Source organism: Berghia stephanieae, chromosome 4 (genome assembly GCF_034508935.2).
Source record: "Berghia stephanieae isolate SIO BIC M18660-M18661 chromosome 4, UCSD_Bste_1.3, whole genome shotgun sequence".
In the NCBI taxonomy this organism is placed as follows: Eukaryota; Metazoa; Mollusca; class Gastropoda; order Nudibranchia; family Aeolidiidae; genus Berghia; species Berghia stephanieae.
Window position 1 is genome coordinate 12,647,862 of NC_088363.1, and position 6,148 is coordinate 12,654,009.

The window sequence follows — 6,148 nt, forward strand, 5'->3', positions numbered from 1 at the left end:
TCGATCGAGTGTTGGTGATTAATGCTATGGGTTTAGACAAATACTAACAACACCCGTCAACCTGATAAAACGTACCAACACACAAAACGATGTGTAAAACCTTGAAGGTTTGTAGTCTGATTGATAGAATGTATAAAACCTTGAAGGTTTGTAGTGTGATTGATAGAATGTATAAAACCTTGAAGGTTTGTAGTCTGATTGATAGAATGTATAAAACCTTGAAGGTTTGTAGTCTGATTGATAGAATGTATAAAACCTTGAAGGTTTGTAGTCTGATTGATAGAATGTATAAAACCTTGAAGGTTTGTAGTCTGATTGATAGAATGTATAAAACCTTGAAGGTTTGTAGTCTGATTGATAGAATGTATAAAACCTTGAAGGTTTGTAGTCTGATTGATAGAATGTATAAAACCTTGAAGGTTTGTAGTCTGATTGATAGAATGTGTAAAACCTTGAAGGTTTGTAGTCTGATTGATAGAATGTATAAAACCTTGAAGGTTTGTAGTCTGATTGATAGAATGTGTAAAACCTTGAAGGTTTGTAGTCTGATTGATAGAATGTGTAAAACCTTGAAGGTTTGTAGTCTGATTGATAGAATGTGATAAAACCTGTGAAGGTTTGTAGTCTGATTGATAGAATGTGTAAAACCTTGAAGGTTTGTAGTCTGATTGATTAGAATGATAAAACCTTGAAGGTTTGTAGTCTGATTGATAGAATTGTAAAACCTTGAAGGTTTGTAGTCTGATTGATAGAATGTATAAAACCTTGAAGGTTTGTAGTCTGATTGATAGAATAGTATAAAACCTTGAAGGTTTGTAGTCTGATTGATAGAATGTTAAAACCTTGAAGGTTTGTAGTCTGATTGATAGAATGTGTAAAACCTTGAAGGTTTGTAGTCTGATTGATAGAATGTGTAAAACCTTGAAGGTTTGTAGTCTGATTGATAGAATGTTAAAACCTTGAAGGTTTGTAGTCTGATTGATAGAATGTTATAAAACCTTGAAGGTTTGTAGTCTGATTGATAGAATGTGTATAAAACCTTGAAGGTTTATGTAGTTGATTGATAGAATGTGTAAAACCTTGAAGGTTTGTAGTCTGATTGAATAGAATGTATAAAACCTTGAAGGTTGTAGTCTGATTGATAGAATGTATAAAACCTTGAAGGTTTGTAGTCTGATTGATAGAATGTATAAAACCTTGAAGGTTTGTAGTCTGATTGATAGAATGTTAAAACCTTGAAGGTTTGTAGTCTGATTGATAGAATGTGTAAAACCTTGAAGGTTTGTAGTCTGATTGATAGAATGTGTAAAACCTTGAAGGTTTGTAGTCTGATTGATAGAATGTGTAAAACCTTGAAGGTTTGTAGTCTGATTGATAGAATGTGTAAAACCTTGAAGGTTTGTAGTCTGATTGATAGAATGTGATAAAACCTTGAAGGTTTGTAGTCTGATTGATAGAATGTATAAAAACCTTGAAGGTTTGTAGTCTGATTGATAGAATGTATAAAACCTTGAAGGTTTGTAGTCTGATTGATAGAATGTATAAAACCTGAAGGTTTGTAGTCTGATTGATAGAATGTGTAAACCTTGAAGGTTTGTAGTCTGATTGATAGAATGTGTAAAACCTTGAAGGTTTGTAGTCTGATTGATAGAATGTATAAAACCTTGAAGGTTTGTAGTCTGATTGATAGAATGTGTAAAACCTTGAAGGTTTGTAGTCTGATTGATAGAATGTGTAAAACCTTGAAGGTTTGTAGTCTGATTGATAGAATGTGTAAAACCTTGAAGGTTTGTAGTCTGATTGATAGAATGTATATAAACCTTGAAGGTTTGTAGTCTGATTGAATAGAATGTATAAAACCTTGAAGGTTTGTAGTCTGATTGATAGAATGTAAAACCTTGAAGGTTTGTAGTCTGATTGATAGAATGTATAAAACCTTGAAGGTTTGTAGTCTGATTGTAGAATGTGTAAAACCTTGAAGGTTTGTAGTCTGATTGATAGAATGTGTAAAACCTTGAAGGTTTGTAGTCTGATTGATAGAATGTTATAAAACCTTGAAGGTTTGTAGTCTGATTGATAGAATGTGTAAAACCTTGAAGGTTTGTAGTCTGATTGATAGAATGTAGTAAAACCTTGAAGGTTTGTAGTCTGATTGATAGAATGTTAAAACCTTGAAGGTTTGTAGTCTGATTGATAGAATGTATAAAACCTTGAAGGTTTGTAGTCTGATTGATAGAATGTTAAAACCTTGAAGGTTTGTAGTCTGATTGATAGAATGTATAAAACCTTGAAGGTTTGTAGTCTGATTGATAGAATGTGTAAAACCTTGAAGGTTTGTAGTCTGATTGATAAATGTTAAAACCTTGAAGGTTTGTAGTCTGATTGATAGAATGTGTAAAACCTTGAAGGTTTGTAGTCTGATTGATAGAATGTGTAAAACCTTGAAGGTTTGTAGTCTGATTGATAGAATGTATAAAACCTTGAAGGTTTGTAGTCTGATTGATAGAATGTATAAAACCTTGAAGGTTTGTAGTCTGATTGATAGAATGTGTAAAACCTTGAAGGTTTGTAGTCTGATTGATAGAATGTATAAACCTTGAAGGTTTGTAGTCTGATTGATAGAATGTATAAAACCTTGAAGGTTTGTAGTCTGATTGATAGAATGTTAAAACCTTGAAGGTTTGTAGTCTGATTGATAGAATTGTAAAACCTTGAAGGTTTGTAGTCTGATTGATAGAATGTATAAAAACCTTGAAGGTTTGTAGTCTGATTGATAGAATGTGTAAAACCTTGAAGGTTTGTAGTCTGATTGATAGAATGTATAAAACCTTGAAGGTTTGTAGTCTGATTGATAGAATGTATAAAACCTTGAAGGTTTGTAGTCTGATTGATAGAATGTGTAAAACCTTGAAGGTTTGTAGTCTGATTGATAGAATGTATAAAACCTTGAAGGTTTGTAGTCTGATTGATAGAATGTGTAAAACCTTGAAGGTTTGTAGTCTGATTGATAGAATGTATAAAACCTTGAAGGTTTGTAGTCTGATTGATAGAATATGTAAACCTTGAAGTTTGTAGTCTGATTGATAGAATGTATAAAACCTTGAAGGTTTGTAGTCTGATTGATAGAATGTGTAAAACCTTGAAGGTTTGTAGTCTGATTGATAGAATGTGTAAAACCTTGAAGGTTTGTAGTCTGATTGATAGAATGTATAAAACCTTGAAGGTTTGTAGTCTGATTGATAGAATGTTAAAACCTTTAAGGTTTGTAGTCTGATTGATAGAATGTTAAAACCTTGAAGGTTTGTAGTCTGATTGATAGAATGTATAAACCTTGAAGGTTTGTAGTCTGATTGATAGAATGTATAAAACCTTGAAGGTTTGTAGTCTGATTGATAGAATGTGTAAAACCTTGAAGGTTTGTAGTCTGATTGATAGAATGTGTAAAACCTTGAAGGTTTGTAGTCTGATTGATAGAATGTGTAAAACCTTGAAGGTTTGTAGTCTGATTGATAGAATGTTAAAACCTTGAAGGTTTGTAGTCTGATTGATAGAATGTATAAAACCTTGAAGGTTTGTAGTCTGATTGATAGAATGTTAAAACCTTGAAGGTTTGTAGTCTGATTGATAGAATGTATAAAACCTTGAAGGTTTGTAGTCTGATTGATAGAATGTTATAAAACCTTGAAGGTTTGTAGTCTGATTGATAGAATGATAAAACCTTGAAGGTTTGTAGTCTGATTGATAGAAGTGTATAAAACCTTGAAGGTTTGTAGTCTGATTGATAGAATGTGTAAAACCTTGAAGGTTTGTAGTCTGATTGATAGAATGTGTAAAACCTTGAAGGTTTGTAGTTCTGATTGATAGATGTTATAAACCTTGAAGGTTTGTAGTCTGATTGATAAATGTAAAAACCTTGAAGGTTTAGTAGTCTGATTGATAGAATGTGTAAAACCTTGAAGGTTTGTAGTCTGATTGATAGAATGTGTAAAACCTTGAAGGTTTGTAGTCTGATTGATAGAATGTATAAAACCTTGAAGGTTTGTAGTCTGAATTGATAGAATGTATAAAACCTTGAAGGTTTGTAGTCTGATTGATAGAATGTGTAAAACCTTGAAGGTTTGTAGTCTGATTGATAGAATGTATAAAACCTTGAAGGTTTGTAGTCTGATTGATAGAATGTGTAAAACCTTGAAGGTTTGTAGTCTGATTGATAGAATGTAAAACCTTGAAGGTTTTGTAGTCTGATTGATAGAATGTTAAAACCTTGAAGGTTTGTAGTCTGATTGATAGAATGTGTAAAACCTTGAAGGTTTGTAGTCTGATTGATAGAATGTGTAAAACCTTGAAGGTTTGTAGTCTGATTGATTAGAATGTATAAAACCTTGAAGGTTTGTATTGTATAGGTAAATGATTGATTAGAATTGTATTAAAACCTTGAAGGTTTTGTAGTCTGATTGATAGAATGTATAAAACCTGAAGGTTTGTAGTCTGATTGATAGAATGTATAAAACCTTGAAGGTTTGTAGTCTGATTGATAGAATGTATAAAACCTTGAAGGTTTGTAGTCTGATTGATAGAATGTGTAAAACCTTGAAGGTTTGTAGTCTGATTGATAGAAATGTATAAAACCTTGAAGGTTTGTAGTCTGATTTAGATAGAATGTTAAAACCTTGAAGGTTTGTAGTCTGATTGATAGAATGGTTTAAAACCTTGAAGGTTTGTAGTCTGATTGATAGAATGTGTAAAACCTTGAAGGTTTGTAGTCTGATTGATAGAATGTGTAAAACCTTGAAGGTTTGTAGTCTGATTGATAGAATGTGTAAAACCTTGAAGGTTTGTAGTCTGATTGATAGAATGTGTAAAAACCTTGAAGGTTTGTAGTCTGATTGATAGAATGTATAAAACCTTGAAGGTTTGTAGTCGTGATTGATAGAATGATAAAACCTTGAAGGTTTTGTTAGTCTGATTGAATTAGAATGTATAAAACCTTGAAGGTTTGTAGTCTGATTGATAGAAGTGTAAAAACCTTGAAGGTTTGTAGTCTGATTGATAAATTATAAAACCTTGAAGGTTTGTACGTCTGATTGACTAGAATGTATAAAACCTTGAAGGTTTGTAGTCTGATTGATAGAAATGTTAAAACCTTGAAGGTTTAGTCATTCTGATTGATGAATGTTAAAACCTTTGAAGGTTTGTAGTCTGATTGATAGAATGTGTAAAACCTTGAAGTTTGTAGTCTAGATTGATTAGATAGAATGTGTAAAACCTTGAAGGTTTGTAGTCTGATTGATAGAATGTGTAAAACCTTGAAGGTTTGTAGTCTGATTGATAGAATGTATAAAACCTTGAAGGTTTGTAGTCTGATTGATAGAATGTATAAAACCTTGAAGGTTTGTAGTCTGATTGATAGAATGTATAAAACCTTGAAGGTTTGTAGTCTGATTGATAGAATGTGTAAAACCTTGAAGGTTTGTAGTCTGATTGATAGAATGTATAAAACCTTGAAGGTTTGTAGTCTGATTGATAGAATGTATAAAACCTTGAAGGTTTGTAGTCTGATTGATAGAATGTATAAAACCTTGAAGGTTTGTAGTCTGATTGATAGAATGTATAAAACCTTGAAGGTTTGTAGTCTGATTGATAGAATGTATAAAACCTTGAAGGTTTGTAGTCTGATTGATAGAATGTGTAAAACCTTGAAGGTTTGTAGTCTGATTGATAGAATGTATAAAACCTTGAAGGTTTGTAGTCTGATTGATAGAATGTATAAAACCTTGAAGGTTTGTAGTCTGATTGATAGAATGTGTAAAACCTTGAAGGTTTGTAGTCTGATTGATAGAATGTATAAAACCTTGAAGGTTTGTAGTCTGATTGATAGAATGTATAAAACCTTGAAGGTTTGTAGTCTGATTGATAGAATGTGTAAAACCTTGAAGGTTTGTAGTCTGATTGATAGAATGTATAAAACCTTGAAGGTTTGTAGTCTGATTGATAGAATGTATAAAACCTTGAAGGTTTGTAGTCTGATTGATAGAATGTGTAAAACCTTGAAGGTTTGTAGTCTGATTGATAGAATGTATAAAACCTTGAAGGTTTGTAGTCTGATTGATAGAATGTATAAAACCTTGAAGGTTTGTAGTCTGATTGA